The sequence below is a fragment of the Mesoplodon densirostris genome, chromosome 1, assembly GCF_025265405.1.
Source record: "Mesoplodon densirostris isolate mMesDen1 chromosome 1, mMesDen1 primary haplotype, whole genome shotgun sequence".
NCBI lineage: Eukaryota > Metazoa > Chordata > Mammalia > Artiodactyla > Ziphiidae > Mesoplodon > Mesoplodon densirostris.
In genome coordinates, this window is record NC_082661.1 from 141,904,950 (window position 1) to 141,922,494 (window position 17,545).

The window sequence follows — 17,545 nt, forward strand, 5'->3', positions numbered from 1 at the left end:
GGTAAAATTTTGCATTTTCAAAGATAACCGTTTCTCCCGGCTGCTGTGTTTCAGATTCTAGGTTTTGCAGAAGAACACTGAATGAGGTTAATCAGTAAAAGGCATTGACATGAAGATTATATTTTCATAAACTCAAATAAATGGAAGAAGTGAATGATAGAGTTCCTTTAATGTTAATTGTATAGTTGTTCTTATTTTCTGAAATAGATATCCTTGAAGCACCTCCGTCTTATAATATAAATTAATAAAATTTTTAAGTCTACCATGCTTTTTTAAAGAAACGTATAAGTCTTTTGCTAAAGGGAAGATTCCTTCTGCTTTTAATTAATTATTCTTCCATTAATGTCTTCATGAATTCATATCTATACAATTGGATTGAATTGTTCAAACTAGTCTACATCTAGTTAGCTTTTCCTTCTCAGTTTTCATATGATCTTATATTTTATCATTCAAGGACTAGTTAAATGCTTTTTCATAGAATTTCCTTTAGTCATTCCAGCCAGATGTAATTTTGCATTTTTTTCTAAACAAGCTTAGTATTTTATCTGATCTATTTTGGTTCTTATTACTTTCTACCTTGCAGCCCCCCATTTTAGTGCAAGCATTTAGAAAGCAAATAAAATATACTTTACATTCTTGTAAAATACCCCATGATATTTTCAGTATGCCTTTAGTACAGTAGTATCCAATAGGTGTCCAACAGCTATGGATTAAATGCTCAAATTGGCATTTATTAGATTTGTAATATATCCCCTAAAACTAACTACAATATTGATGAATATTTAAATGCTATCTTAAATACTCTTTTCAAAAGCAAACTTTATAATCGCTATTCTAGTACTTTCTATTATCTCAAAAAATTTTCTTAATTTACTGAACACACTAGCATGGCATTTTTATAAGAAGATAGGAGCCTTTACTAAATATGTATTTACAGATATTTGGGGGGAAATATCTACTTGAATTCAGAGTATGTGAATTTTTGATGAATTCTGATGAATTTTGTTTCATCAAAATTGTTAAATGCTAATATTCAACTATTATTTTTAATAACAAGTGGATATTCATTTTAGAGTCAGTTCAAGAGTAGTTGTGTTAAATCCTAATGTAAATTAAATGGCTATTTCAGACACTCAGCTTAAACAGGTTACTGATAAGTCTTTAATTACTGTTTCTCTCACTCCTGGCTTTTCAGAAATTCCTAGGGAAATATACACTTAGATGTCTGCTTCAAAATTTGTGTTAATTTTATTTAAATTTTTAATTAAATTTTAATATTGGGATAATTAATATAACTTACTGAGCTTTATTGAGCGTTGCCTTCATGACTTGAAGACAACTTTGAACATGAACATTCAAAATGCCTATACAGGATAGAACTTGTCAAAGAAACTGGAAAATTCTGATACAGTCAAGTGCTGAACCTGGTGTTTGGTGTTTATGCTTTGCTAAAAATTGAATTACCTCCAACATAGCTATGAATCTGGAATTTAGGAATGTGACTTGTCTTCCAGTGAAAAATAAAATAAAATATGTAAGAACCCCTGATTATCACTTCTGGCTAGAAGAGAAATACATAGACACGTCTAATTTTTATAACACTTCCCTAGAATTCATAATTTATCATGAATTAGAATTTTTATTTTTTAGCATACATGTCTTTTAAAATTTTTTTCTTAAATGTATAAAAATATTTTTGTGTGTTCATAAAATATTTCAAGTTAATATTAAACAAGATGTACTTTCAAACCTTAAACAAAGGCTTTATCTACATTCCTAACTGGTTTGACCACCACAAAAAGATGTCTTTCAAATCATTTTTGAATGGAGAAAGTTAATCTTGGTGGGACAAAATTGCAGACCCAATACTCCAACTTATCACATACATTTACAGGGCTCCTTTACTTATAAAACAGAGTTTCCTATTTCATTCTCAATACAACCCAGTAAGAGTACAGGGTAGGTCTTACCTTCATTTTACACATGAGGATACTGAAGATTGTAAAGGTAGAAATGAATTGCCCAAAATCATACCAAAAAAAATTCCAGCCAAAGCTAAAAACCGATTCTTAGGTCAGCGCTTTTCCTGTTGCCTCCCTCTGCCTACAAATAGAAGATTCAGGGAACAATCATTGCACGTAAGGTTTCAATAAAAGTAAAGAGGTACCCAGAAAATATTTCAATAATTTATCATATATTTATTGAGTGCTTGCAATGATCATGATACTATTCATGATGCTCTGAGAAATATAGAAATCACATTATCATGCACTTATTTAATTATCTTTATTTATTCAATAAATATTTATTGAACACATACTGTCAGGAACTGAGAAAAATACAGAAATGAATAAAATACATCATCTACCTTCATGGAGATTACATTAGGGTTGTGATGTCAAACATGAAAAAATAACTATAATGAATGTAATGAGTGTCCTAATAGTCATATTTATAAAGTCCTGGGAGATCATCGTTGGAATAAATACCTCTACCTTAGAGTTTAGGAAATGCTTCCAAATAAAAATAGCTTTTAGCTTCAATTTTAGAAAAAAATTCACTTAAATCCTTTATTTTTAAAATTAAAGCTTATTAAAAAGAAAAAAAATTTAGTAAACCCTAAGAATATATAACTTGAAATACAGTGATATCTTCATCGCCAACAAGAATTACTTCCCATAATAAAATGCTATTAGAGAAGGTAAAGAATATGTGAGGTATACAGAAAGTGAAAAAAGGCAGAAGGTGAGAGTTAGATCATGAAAATACAACACAGACAAACCAAAATGACTGTTTATCTTAGTAACTTTCTTGCTTATTCTCTGCATATTCCCCAACCTAGCTGGGACCTACTGCCAGCACATAATACTTTGTGACGAGACAGTCTCTGGCTATCAGGCCATTCCCCACAGTACTTAAGCCTATAGACTACTGATGTGAAGCTTGCTGATGCAATCTGTTGAGAGTAGTTTGAATATTGTTGCTAACATTGAAATGTTAAGTGGGTAAATAACTTTTAGCCCTGTGTTTTAAAATAAATGATGAGTTTTATGAATGCTTGGCCATTTTTTATCTGCTTTGATATGCTGGTGACTCTTGTCTAAACTGATCTAGCCCTATAAAACTTAGTGCCTGGGACATCTTAAGGGAACAGATCATACATCACATTTGTTGGGATCATCAAAGAAGAGCTGAATCTACCCTGTTTGGAGAGGAAAAGACCAAACAGTCTGAGAACTCATGGCTATTGAACAATGGTCTGTACCTATAGGAACTCCTCCTTTACTCTCAGGTTAGTGTACTTGGAAAAGTGAGAATCCCTCAATTCACCTCTTTGGTCCACTGATTTCTTCCCCACTGAGTCTTGGTACAACAGGGAACAGTATGAATGTTTACTTAAATATCATACATATATTTTTATAATAGTAATTCTGACTGATATAAGGTGATATTTCATTGTGATTTTGATTTGCATTTCCCTGATGATTAGTGAAGTTGAGTATTTTTTCATATACGTGTTGGCCATTTGTATGTCTGCTTTGGAGAAATATGTATTCAAGTTCTTAGCCTATTTTTTAAACAAGTTACTAGTTTTGGGTTTCTTGTTTTGTTTTGTTTTTGTATTTTTTACTACAGAGTTGCAGGAATTTCTTATATATTTTAGAGATTAAAAACAAAAGACAATAATAGTTGGCAAGGATGTAGAAAAATAGGAACACTCACACACTGTTGGTGGGAATGCAAAATGGTGCAGCTGCTGTGGAAAACAGTATGGAGGTTCCTTACAAAATTAAAAATGGAATGACCATATGATTCAGCAATTCCACTTCTGGGTATTTATCCAAAAGAATTAAAATCAAGATTTCAAAGAGATATCAGCAATCCTATATTCATTGCAACACTAATCACAATAGCTAAAATGTGGAAACCACCTAAATGTCCATCAGCAGAAGAATGGATAAAGAAACTGTGGTATGTACATACGACAGAATACTATTCATCCTTTAAAAAGAAGGAAATTTTGCAGTATGTAACAACATGGGTGAACTTTGAGGATATTATGCTAACTGAAATAAGTCAGTCAGAGAAAGATAAATATCACACGATTCCACTAATATAAGCTTTCTGAAATAGTCAAATTCACAGAATCAAAGAGTAGAATTGTGGTTGTCAGGATCTAGGGGACAGCGGGAGAAAATGGGGAGTTACTAATTAATGCACATAAAGTTTCAGTTAAGTAAGGTGAATAGGCTCTAGAGATCTGCAGTACAACATTACACCTATAGTCGACAATAATATATTGTACACTCAAAAAATTAAGAGGGTAGATCTCATGTTAAGTGTTCTTTTCACAGTAAAATAAAATAAAAATATCAAATATGTTTTACCCTATATAGGTAGGTGTCTCTGTGAAAAAGTCCACTCATCAAAAGGTAAAAGAACATGCCCTTCTAAAGTCACCCCTGAAATATAAAAATTACACCTTACTCAGATTAATACACTGAAAAAGAGTTCTTATTTTAATACAGCACCACTGCATTACTTCATTGATCTTAACATCCATTCTGATCTCTTCTAACACTTATATCAGAATAATATGAAATTTCTAACAATAATACCATAGCTCTTATTTTTCCACTAAATTAACATATGCATTAAAAGATTATTTATTTATTGCCTTGCATGGCAACCACTGAACTAGGAGTTCTGGAGAGTATAAGGATGAATAAGGTAGAATCTAAAGAGAGAGTCTAGAGGAAGAGAGAAAATCTTGAACACCTAAAATGGAATCCAACTCATACTATGATAGCACTGTGGGTAAACTGCTTCATGTATACAAGAAAGGACATGACTAGCTCTGCTTCAAGTCAGGGAATGCTTCAGGAAGAAGTGATCTCAACCAGAGTTCGAAAGAGCAGAAGTTTTCTAGGTGAAGAAGAAAGGGCTCTGCCTGCACAGAAAGAACAATAGGTAGAGCCAGTCACAGGGTGAGGGATTAACCATTAAGAATACTAATGCTCGGGCTTCCCTGGTGGCACGGTGGTTGAGAGTCGACCTGCTGATGAAGGGGACACAGGTTCGTGCCCCGGTACAGGAAGATCCCACATGCCGCGGAGCAGCTGAGCCCATGAGCCATGGCCGCTAAGCCTGTGCGTCCGGAGCCTGTGCTCCACAATGGGAGAGGCCACAACAGTAAGAGGCCCGCGTACCGCACACACACACAAAAAAGAATACTAATGCTCCCTTTGCCCCGTACTAAGAAAATATGATGGAGAAATTGTAAGAGAGGCAACTGGAAGAGTATTTAGAGTAGATAATGAAGAGCACAGTTTATCTTGCCAAAAATAAAGTCTGATCTCATCCAGTTGATATGGGAATTATTTTTAATAATGTAAATGAATTGGAGAATGTAAGTACAGGGAAAAGGCAACTGGGTAGAAGAGTCCTGCAATGATCAGTGGCCTCCAAACATTTTTTTTTTTTTTGCTTTATAACAAATTTAATCAGTTATACATATACATATGTTTCCATATCCCCTCCCTTTTGCGTCTCCCTCCCACCCTCCCTATCCCACCCCTCCAGGCGGTCACAAAGCACCGAGCTGATCTCCCTGTGCTCTGCGGCTGCTTCCCACTATCTATCTACCTTACGTTTGGTAGCGTATATATGTCCATGCCGCTCTTTCACTTTGTCACAGCTTACCCTTCCCCCTCCCCATATCCTCAAGTCCATGCTCTAGTAGGTCTGTGTCTTTATTCCTGTCTTACCCCTATGTTCTTCATGACATTTTTTTTTCTTAAATTCCATATATATGTGTTAGCATACAGTATTTGTCTTTCTCTTTCTGACTTACTTCACTCTGTATGACAGACTCTAGGTCCATCCACCTCATTACAAATAGCTCAATTTCATTTCTTTTTATGGCTGAGTAATATTCCATTGTATATATGTGCCACATCTTCTTTATCCATTCATCCGATGATGGACACTTAGGTTGTTTCCATCTCCAGGCTATTGTAAATAGGGCTGCTATGAACATTTTGGTACATGTCTCTTTTTGAATTATGGTTTTCTCAGGGTATATGCCCAGTAGTGGGATTGCTGGGTCATATGGTAGTTCTATTTGTAGTTTTTTAAGGAACCTCCATACTGTTCTCCATAGTGGCTGTACCAATTCACATTCCCACCAGCAGTGCAAGAGTGTTCCCTATTCTCCACACCCTCTCCAGCATTTGTTTCTAGATTTTTTGATGATGGCCATTCTGGCTGGTGTGAGATGATATCTCATTGTAGTTTTGATTTGCATTTCTCTAATGAGTAAAGATGTTGAGCATCCTTTCATGTGTTTGTTGGCAGTCTGTATATCTTCTGTGGAGAAATGTCTATTTAGGTCTTCTGCCCATTTTTGGATTGGGTTGTTTGTTTTTTTGCTATTGAGCTGCATGAGCTGCTTATAAATTTTGGAGATTAATCCTTTGTCAGTTGCTTCATTTGCAAATATTTTCTCCCATTCTGAGGGTTGTCTTTTGGTCTTGTTCATGGTTTCCTTTGCTGTGCAAAAGCTTTTAAGTTTCATTAGGTCCCATGTGTTTATTTTTGTCTTTATTTCCATTTCTCTAGGAGGTGGGTCCAAAAGGATCTTGCTGTGATTTATGTCATAGAGTGTTCTGCCTATGTTTTCCTCTAAGAGTTTGATAGTGTCTGGCCTTACATTTAGGTCTTTAATCCATTTTGAGCTTATTTTTGTGTATGGTGTTAGGGAGTGATCTAATCTCATACTTTTACATGTCCCTGTCCAGTTTTCCCAGCACCACTTATTGAAGAGACTGTCCTTTCTCCACTGTACATTCCTGCCTCCTTTATCAAAGATAAGGTGACCATATGTCCGTGGGTTTAACTCTGGGCTTTCTATCCTGTTCCATTGATCTATCTTTCTGTTTTTGTGCCAGTACCATACTGTCTTGATTACTGTAGCTTTGTAGTATAGTCTGAAGTCAGGGAGCCTGATTCCTCCAGCTCCATCTTTCGTTCTCAAGATTGCTTTGGCTATTCGGGGTCTTTTGTGTTTCCATACAAATTGTGAAATTTTTTGTTCTAGTTCTGTGAAAAATGCCAGTGGTAGTTTGATAGGGATTGCATTGAATCTGTAGATTGCTTTGGGTAGTAGAGTCATTTTCACAATGTTGATTCTTCCAATCCAAGAATATGGTACATCTCTCCATCTATTTGTATCATCTTTAATTTCTTTCATCAGTGTCTTATAATTTTCTGCATACAGGTCTTTTATCTCCTTAGGTAGGTTTATTCCTAGATATTTTATTCTTTTTGTTGCAATGGTAAATGGGAGTGTTTCCTTGATTTCACTTTCAGATTTTGCATCATTAGTATATAGGAATGCCAGAGATTTCTGTGCATTAATTTTGTATCCTGCAACTTTAACAAATTCATTTATTAACTCTAGTAGTTTTCTGGTAGCATCTTTAGGATTCTCTATGTATAGTATCATGTCATCTGCAAACAGTGACAGCTTTACTTCTTCTTTTCCCATTTGAATTCCTTTTATTTCCTTTTCTTCTCTGATTGCTGTGGCTAAAACTTCCAAAACTATGTTGAATAAGAGTGGTGAGAGTGGGCAACCTTGTCTTGTTCCTGATCTTAGTGGAAATGCTTTCAGTTTTTCACCATTGAGGACGATGCTGGCTGTGGGTTTGTCATATATGGCCTTTATTATGTTGAGGAAAGTTCCCTCTATGCCTACTTTCTGCAGGGTTTTTATCATAAATGGGTGTTGAATTTTGTCAAAAGCTTTCTCTGCATCTATTGAGATGATCATACGGTTTTTCTCCTTCAATTTGTTAATATGGTGTATCACGTTGATTGATTTGCGTATATTGAAGAATCCTTGCATTCCTGGAATAAACCCCACTTGATCATGGTGTATGATCCTTTTAATGTGCTGTTGGATTCTGTTTGCTAGTATTTTGTTGAGGATTTTTGCATCTATGTTCATCAGTGATATTGGCCTGTAGTTTTCTTTCTTTGTGACATCCTTGTCTGGTTTTGGTATCAAGGTGATGGTGGCCTCGTAGAATGAGTTTGGGAGTGTTCCTCCCTCTGCTATATTTTGGAAGAGTTTCAGAAGGATAGGTGTTAGCTCTTTTCTAAATGCTTGATAGAATTCACCTGTGAAGCCATCTGGTCCTGGGCTTTTGTTTGTTGGAAGATTTTTTATCACAGTTTCAATTTCAGTGCTTGTGATTGGTCTGTTCATATTTTCTATTTCTTCCTGATTCAGACTTCGCAGGTTGTGCATTTCTAAGAATTTGTCCATTTCTTCCAGGTTGTCCATTTTATTGGCATAGAGTTGCTTATAGTAATCTCTCATGATCTTTTGTATTTCTGCAGTGTCAGTTGTTACTTCTCCTTTTTCATTTCTAATTCTATTGATTTGAGTCTTCTCCCTTTTTTTCTTGATGAGTCTGGCTAATGGTTTATCAATTTTGTTTATCTTCTCAAAGAACCAGCTTTTAGTTTGGTTGATCTTTGCTATCGTTTCCTTCATTTCTTTTTCATTTATTTCTGATCTGATTTTTATGATTTCTTTCCTTCTGCTAACTTTGGGATGTTTTTGTTCTTCTTTCTCTAATTGCTTTAGGTGCAAGGTTAGGTTGTTTATTCGAGATGTTTCCTGTTTCTTAAGGTGGGATTGTATTGCTATAAACTTCCCTCTTAGAACTGCTTTTGCTGCATCCCTTAGGTTTTGGATCATCGTGTCTCCATTGTCATTTGTTTCTAGGTATTTTTTAATTTCCTCTTTGATTTCTTCAGTGATCACTTCGTTATTAAGTAGTGTATTGTTTAGCCTCCATGTGTTTCTATTTTTTACAGCTCTTTTCCTATAATTGATATCTAGTCTCATAGCATTGTGGTCGGAAAAGATACTTGATACAATTTCAATTTTCTTAAATTTACCAAGGCTTGATTTGTGACCCAAGATATGATCTATCCTGGAGAATGTTCCATGAGCACTTGAGAAAAATGTGTATTCTGTTGTTTTTGGATGGAATGTCCTATAAATATCAATTAAGTCCATTTTGTTTAATGTATCATTTAAAGCTTGTGTTTCCTTATTTATTTTCATTTTGGATGATCTGTCCATTGGTGAAAGTGGGGTGTTAAAGTCCCCTACTATGAGTGTGTTACTTTCGATTTCTCCTTTTATGGCTGTTAGCATTTGCCTTATGTATTGAGGTGCTCCTATGTTTGGTGCATAAATATTTACAATTGTTATATCTTCTTGGATCGATCCCTTGATCATTATGTAGTGTCCTTCTTTGTCTCTTCTAATAGTCTTTATTTTTAAGTCTATTTTGTCTGATATGAGAATTGCTACTCCAGCTTTCTTTTGGTTTCCATTTGCATGGAATATCTTTTTCCATCCCCTTACTTTCAGTCTGTATGTGTCTCTACATCTGAAGTGGGTCTCTTGTAGACAGCATATATATGGGTCTTGTTTTTGCATCCATTTAGCCAATCTGTATCTTTTGGTGGGAGCATTTAGTCCATTTACATTTAAGGTAATTATTGATATGTATGTTCCTATTCCCATTTTCTTAATTGTTTTGGGTTCGTTATTGTAGGTCTTTTACTTCTGTTGTGTTTCTTGCCTAGAGAAGTTCCTTTAGCATTTGTTGTAAAGCTGGTTTGGTGGTGCTGAACTCTCTCAGCTTTTGCTTGTCTGTAAACGTTTTAATTTCTCCATCAAATCTGAATCAGATCCTTGCTGGGTAGAGTAATCTTGGTTGCAGGTTTTTCTCCTTCATCACTTTAATTATGTCCTGCCACTCCCTTCTGGCTTGTAGAGTTTCTGCTGAGACATCAGCTGTTATCCTGATGGGGATTCCCTTGTGTGTTATTTGTAGTTTTTGCCTTGCTGCTTTTAATATGATTTCCTTGTGTTTAATTTTTGACAGTTTGATTAATATGTGTCTTGGCGTATTTCTCCTTGGATTTATTCTGTATGGGACTCTCTGTGCCTCCTGGACTTGATTAACTATTTCCTTTCCCATATTAGGGAAGTTTTCAACTATAATCTCTTCAAATATTTTCTCAGTCCCTTTCTTTTTCTCTTCTTCTTCTGGATCCCGTATAATTCGAATGTTGGTGCGTTTAATGTTGTCCCAGAGGTCTCAGAGACTGTCCTCTGTTCTTTTCATTCTTTTTTCTTTATTTTGCTCTGCATCAGTTGTTTCCACTATTTTATCTTCCACCTCACTTATCCGTTCTTCTGCCTCAGTTATTCTGCTATTGATCCCATCTAGAGTATTTTTCATTTCATGTATTGTGTTTTTTTTTTTTTTTTTTTTTGCTGTACGCGGGCCTCTCACCGTTGTGGCCTCTCCCGTTGCGGAGCACAGGCTCCGGACACACAGGCTCCGCGGCCATGGCTCGCGGGCCCAGCCGCTCCGCGGCATGTGGGATCTTCCGGGATCGGGGCACGAACCCGTGTCCCCTGCATTGGCAGGCGGACTCTCAACCACTGCGCCACCAGGGAAGCCCATGTATTGTGTTTTTAATCGATGCTTGATTCATCTTTAGTTCTTCTAGGTCCTTGTTAACTGTTTCTTGCATTTTGTCTATTCTATTTCCAAGATTTTGGATCTGGGAAATAGAATCTTGGATCATCTTTACCATCATTATTCTGAATTCTTTTTCAAGTAGACTGCCTATTACCTCTTCATTTGTTAGATCTGGTGGGTTTTTATCTTGCTCCTTCTCCTGCTGTGTGTTTTTCTGTCTTCTCATTTTGCTTATGTTACTGTGTTTGGGGTCTCATTTTTGCAGGCTGCAGGTTCGTAGTTCCCGTTGTTTTTGGTGTCTGTCCCCAGTGGCTAAGGTTGGTTTAGTGGGTTGTGTAGGCTTCTTGGTGGAGGGGAGTAGTGCCTGTGTTCTGTTGGATGAGGCTGGATCTTGTCTTTCTGGTGGGCAGGTCCACGTCTGGTGGTGTGTTTTGGGGTGTCTGAAGACTTTTTATGATTTTAGGCCACCTCTCTGCTAATGCGTGGCATTGTGTTCCTGTCTTGCTAGTTGTTTGGCATAGGGTGTCCAGCACTGTAGCTTGCTGGTCGTTGAGTGAAGCTGGGTGCTGGTGTTGAGATGGAGATCTCTGGAAGATTTTCGCCGTTTGATATTATGTGGAGCTGGGAGGTCTCTTGTGGACCAGTGTCCTGAAGTTGGCTCTCCCACCTCAGAGGCACAGCACTGACTCCTGGCTCCTCAATTTGGGATGATGTGTTGTCTATTCCTGTATTCCACAGATGCAGGGTACATCAAGTTGATTGTGGAGCTTTAATCCGCTGCTTCTGAGGCTGCTGGGAGAGATTTCCCTTTCTCTTCTTTGTTCTCACAGTTCCTGGGTCTCAGCTTTGGATTTGGCCCCGTCTCTGCGTGTAGGTCGCCAGAGGGCGTCTGTTCTTCGCTCAGACAGGACAGGGTTAAAGGAGCAGCCTCTTCATGGACTCTGGCTCACTCAGCCCGGGCGGGAGGGAGGGGCACGGAGTGCGGGGCGAGCCTGCAGCGGCAGAGGTCGGCGTGACGTTGCACCAGCCTGAGGCGCGCCGTGCGTTCTCCCAGGGAAGCCGCCCCTGGATTCCGGGACCCCGGCAGTGGCGGGCTGCACAGGCTCCTGGAAGGGCGGTGTGGGCAGTGACCTGCGCTCGCACACAGGCTTCTTGGCGGTGGCAGCAGCAGCCCCAGCGTCCCATGCCCGTCACTGGGCTCCGCGCTTTCAGTCGCGACTCGCGCCCGTCTGTGGAGCCCCTTTCAGCAGCGCTCTTAATCCCCTCTCCTCGCGCACCAGGAAACCAAGAGGGAAGAAAAAGTCTCTTGCCTCTTCGGCAGCTCCAGAGTTTTCCCGGACTCCCTCCCGGCTAGCTGTGGCACATTAGCCCCCTTCAGGCTGAGTTCTTGCCGCCAGCCCCAGTCCTCTCCCTGCGCTCTGACCGAAGCCCGAGCCTCAGCTTCCAGCGCTGCGCGCCCCCGCGGGCGAGCAGACAAGCCTCTCGGGCTGGTGAGTGCCGGTCGGCACTTATCCTCTGTGCGGCAATGTCTCCGCTTTGCCCTACCCAGGTACGTGGGGAGATTCTTGCCTTTAGGGAGGTCTGAGGTCTTCTGCCAGCGTTCAGTAGGTGTTCTGTAGGAGTTGTTCCACGTGTAGCTGTATTTCTGGTGTATCCGTGGGGAGGAAGGTGATCGCGTCTTACTCTTCCGCCATCTTACCCGGAAGTCTCCAAACATTTTTGATCATGAAATCTTATCAGTAAAACATTGAGCATGCACTCTCTACTACATGCATATCTTATGTACTGGCATACTCATGTAAAGTATACATTATAAAGTTCATTTGGAAACTTAAAAGGATAAGAAAAAATAACCATAAATAAAAATTCTAAAATGTTTTCTCTGACTTTCAAGAACCATCATCAAGTGTGTGCATACCCCTCTTTGGAGTTTGTTGGACTAGATGATAATTTCCAAGGACAAAAACAGCAGGAAAGGAGAAAAGAAGGGCGGTGAAAATTCCTTAGAAAGCAGACTCCAAAGAAGGTGGTAAATGGACACAGTGGGGGAAGAACAAGGAAAAGTTGAGATTTTTGTTTGGATTGCTAGTTTGACCATGTTTTGGAAGAGGATAGATGAGGAAAGGAGAGAAACAAATTAAGTTTGAACTTGCTGGTGTAAATGTCTTTTATATAAAGGTCTGGGGCTCAGAAGAAAAGCTTGTGATATAAATTTGAGAGTCACAGGCATTAGGTGGTAACTGAGACTCTGACAAGGATGAGATTGTTCAGAGGGAATGTAAAGAAAGCAGTGGTTAATAAGCACGTAGGGAGGAGGTTATACTCTATTTTGAGAGGCCAAAGGAGGTGTGGGTCTTCTCTCCATAAAAATGTACAGCAAATATTTTCTAATTTTCAAAATTCAAAATGTTAAAAAGAGAAGAAAAGAGAACACTCTACAAGAGAAGGAATGCATGTACCCCAACATAATGCATTATGATACATAGAATATGTATATGATGATATATATTTTAAGAACTCAATTTTATCTATAAGTTTATAGTCTTAAAAGTATAATTGCTTAAATTTAGTCCTCAAAATATCAAGCAAAAATTAAAGTGAGCATAGTAAATAGATCCTTTTAAACTCTGGTTTTAAGCACAATGTTAATTGGGCAGGGGTACAGAGCTTGAATTGTTTTTTAGTGTTTAGAGGAACTCAAGCAGTGAAATGTGCCTTTGGCCAGCTTAGGAAAGGAAGGACACATACCTCTTTTTATTATTAAATTCGTTCTTCCAGATGGCTTGCCTAAGGTAACAAAAAATTAACAGTGAAAACGAGAAATAAGCATAGTGTGCTATCTTTCTTATGAAGTTAATGCTCTTGACCTACCATTGGTGGAGTATGCACTTTTTTTTTTATAACTTTTTTAAAATTAATTATTTTATTTTTGGTTGGGTTGGGTCTTCGTTGCTGCGCACGGGCTTTCTCTAGTTGCGGCGAGAGGGGGCTACTCTTCATTGTGGTGCGCAGGCTTCTTATTGCGATGGCTTCTCTTGTTGCAGACCACGGGCTCTCGGTGTGCGGGCTTCAGTAGTTGCAGCACACAGGCTCAGTGGTTGTGGCTTGTGGGCTCTAGAGCACAGGCTCAGTAGTTGTGGCGCACGGGCTTAGTTGCTCCATGGCATGTGGGATCTTCTGGGACCAGGGATGGAACCTGTGTGCCCTGCATTGGCAGGCAGATTCTTAACCACTGTACCACTAGAGAAGTCCCTTTGGAGCATGCACTTTTGAATTATTTCCCACGAGTGGCAACAGACTTGTGTTGATCCATCCAGAATCTCTGTGTATAGCAGCACTGTTTAGAAAAACTACCAATCCACATCTCTCCTCTTCAATTTAGAAATTCTCTAAGGGAACTTTGCAAAACTCATTCAAGGAAAAAAACCAAAAACAGACCCGTGTTACCTGAATCCACTGTACACTTACAGTAACTTAACCTGCAGAAGAAAGAAAATTAAATTCTCACTGAAACCTTCATCCCTTATGAAATTGAATCAACACAATGGTTTGCCCTTCGGTTTCATCGAACTTGACTGTAATTAATATTTTGAAGTTGTATTTCAAAATCTCTCAGGAAACGAATAGGGGGAACTCAAAACTTTCACATTCTGCTTGTTTGGGGCATTGGTTGTGATTGACTGTGAGTTTTTGCACTACAGAGAATCTTCAGGTCTTTTTTTAAAAAAAAATAACTATATACGTTTCTATTCTATAATAAGCAAATAAATATCTACAGAGGAAAGGAAGGGAAGAAGCCATTATCCTTCTCAGATTTTCTTTTCTCAAATTCCACCACAAGTGGACAAAAATCACTTTAGTAGTGTTCTTAATTTCTTGGACTTCATCAGCTTTCTATCTATTACCTCCAAAAGCAAACAGCAAGACTAACAGGCTCTGTCATTAGGAGCTGAGTTCTTATCAGGCTCATCCATGTGAATAATCAGAGGAATTGCAGGACTTCAACTCCAGTCAGCATCTTATGCCTGATTTTATTTAACTAGAGTTCCCTCGGCCTTGGTGCCCCTGAAAAGAGAATTTTTTTGTCCTTCACTTGAATGGGCCAAATGTTTTAGATGTCTTCTTCCTGACACTTGGAGGCCTCAGCTAACAGCATTTGATGAAAGATGTCATTGATTTTCATTCTACTAAGTAATTTATTTGGGCTACCTTTTTTTTTCCTACTGACTTCTACCAATTGGAGAGTGAATGCTAGTGGCTCCTGTTGCTCTCCACTTTGTGAAGCATGGCACATATAAATAATTCAACTGCATTTCATAGAGGAGGTCAGCATGCAAAGGGAGCCTTTGTAGAAACGGCTGCTGAGCTTTCCAGAAAGAGCTCAAACACAATAAGAATATCTAGGTATTAGGACAAATGGACTGTGAGAAGAGAAGGAAAGAGGGACACAACCTGTCAGGAGAAAAACATTTGGTTTATTTCCAGAAAAAAGTTTGCTGACTTTTGGCACCAATTCTGAATATCCTTTGGAATGCTTTAATTATTAGAAATAAAAATGTAACAAAATGCTAAATTTATTTCAATAATCAGGTGATATTCAAACTCTTTAGCTACCTATCATGAGGCACTGACCAATCAGAAGAGATATATAATAACAGCTCTATATAATACTATAGCATTTCAAGATTCAACATTTATTGAGTATCCAGGATTTACCTGACTGTTCTAAGTGCTCTCACATGCCTGAATACAACTAACCCTCACTGCAATCTCCCTGAAAAGTAGTATTTTATTTTTGTTTTAATAATAATAATAGTGAAAGAGGTAAAATACCACACCCAGCTAAGTGCGAGAGAGATTTTCAAGACAAGCTCCTTAATGTGAAATTAAATATTTTTTTAACTCTCACTTTTTTCTTTTTTTCCCCTCTCCCCTTCCTCCTCCTCTCCTCTCTCCCTACCTCTCTCCCTCCTTCTCTCTCTCTCTTGCATTCTCTATCTCCCACAAACACATAGCACACACACACACATACATGTGCACACCCAGAGAACTTTCAAAGTCCTTTTCATCTTAGCACCTGCTGCTTCTTATGCTGATGCTATTAAATAGTGTCATTTTCTAAAGTGCCTGTTGAACTGCTCTGTTTACCAAACTTTTGATATGAGAATTAAGACACTCTGTGTCAGATCAGTGCCACACAAAGTCAAGGAGTTCCACTGACCCGGCTACTTGAGTTTCAGTTAATTATTCAGTAATTGTGGTCATTATACTGTTTATATCTAACCATTTCTACCCCATGGTTACCTGCCTCAGCCTAGCTTATTCAATCTTAGCTCCTTTTTTTTTTTTTTTTTTGGTGGTGACCCTAATGTCATCTTAAAGAAAATGCTTAAGCTCTCCTTGTAGATTACAGAATTTTGAGTCTCCAAGCAGTGCTTCTTCATTACTTTTACGCAGCTGAAAGTCTCTGTAATAAGCATCTTAAAGGTATTTTCAGATTTCTTCTGCCCCTTGTTTGCATGAAAGTATCTTCATCTAAAACAGAAATAACCACCAACATTACTGAGATCACAAAGTACCCGTGCCTAAGCAATGTGCTTTTGACTTAAATTATCATTAAATCTTCACCACAGTCCTTCAAGGAAGATATGTTCATCTTTGTTCACTTGGGCTGCTATAATAGAATACCATGGACTGGGTGGCTTATAAACAAGAGGAATTTATTTCTGATAGCTTCAGAGGCTGGAAAGTCCAAGGTCAAGGAACTAGCAGATTCAATGTCTGGTGAGGTTCCACCTCCTGGTTCACAGACAAACATCTTTCCACTGTGTCCTCACATGATGGAAGGAATGAAAGAGCTCTCTGGGTCTCTTTTGTAAGGACATTAGTCCCACTGATGAGGGCTCCACCCTCATGACCCAGTCACCTCCAAAGGCTCCACCTCCTAATACCATCAAAATATTAGGAGTTAGAATTTCAAAATATGAATTTTGGGTGGACACAAACATTCAGTCCATTACAATCATCATTCTCACTTTTACAAGAAAGAAAACAGACTTAACAGAGGTTAAATAAATTAAGGAGGCTGTTAAGTAAAAGATACAGGGTTGGAAAATAAAGCTCTCTGAATTAGAACTCTGTATTCTTTCCTCACTAAGGCCCTGTCTTCACAAGCTTGTTGTATGTGTTTTATGTTTTTTGTTTTTTAATTAAAAGCATACAAAAGAAATTACAGAAGCATCATCAACAGTAATCCAACTATCATTCTGCACAAACTTTGTTGAATGGGCAGTTTCCCTATGTCAATGTAATTAAAACATATTGCTTAAAGAAAAAATCTTTGTTTCTACATGGAGAACAAATTTTAACACTATGTTGTATAATTTTGGGCATTATAATTGATAAATATTTGAAGTTTATAACAGAAATTGCCTGCCAAATCAGGCATACTCCATCTATAAAGAAAATTCAATGCACTGGTCAACATAATATATCCTTTTATTCTTCTGCTTTGAGAACATTTTAGAAAGACAGTTTTAAAAAACCTAGAGATAACTGAATCACTTCACTATACTCCTGAAAGTAACACAACATTGTTAATCAACTATATTCCAATATAAAATAAAAAGTTAAAAAAAGCCTAGAGAATTTAGGTCTGTGGATAAAATATACAAGGAAAAAATATCACTTCTTTTCTTAATAAAAAAGACTTAGCATTTGGTCATTCCTCATGTTCATACTGGCATCAGGGACTAGTGTCAAACATACTATTATTAACTCCATATATTTCTCTCTATACTGATAGACTTACTGATATTCACCACTACATGAATAGTAAAGGACATTTTCATTCAAGATTATGTCAGTATGTCTGAGAGATCCATTATTTGAACAAGAGTGTTATAACGTCAGTCAGAATCCTTGGAGCAAATTTAGAGGCCACTTAACTTGGTTTTCTGACAAGG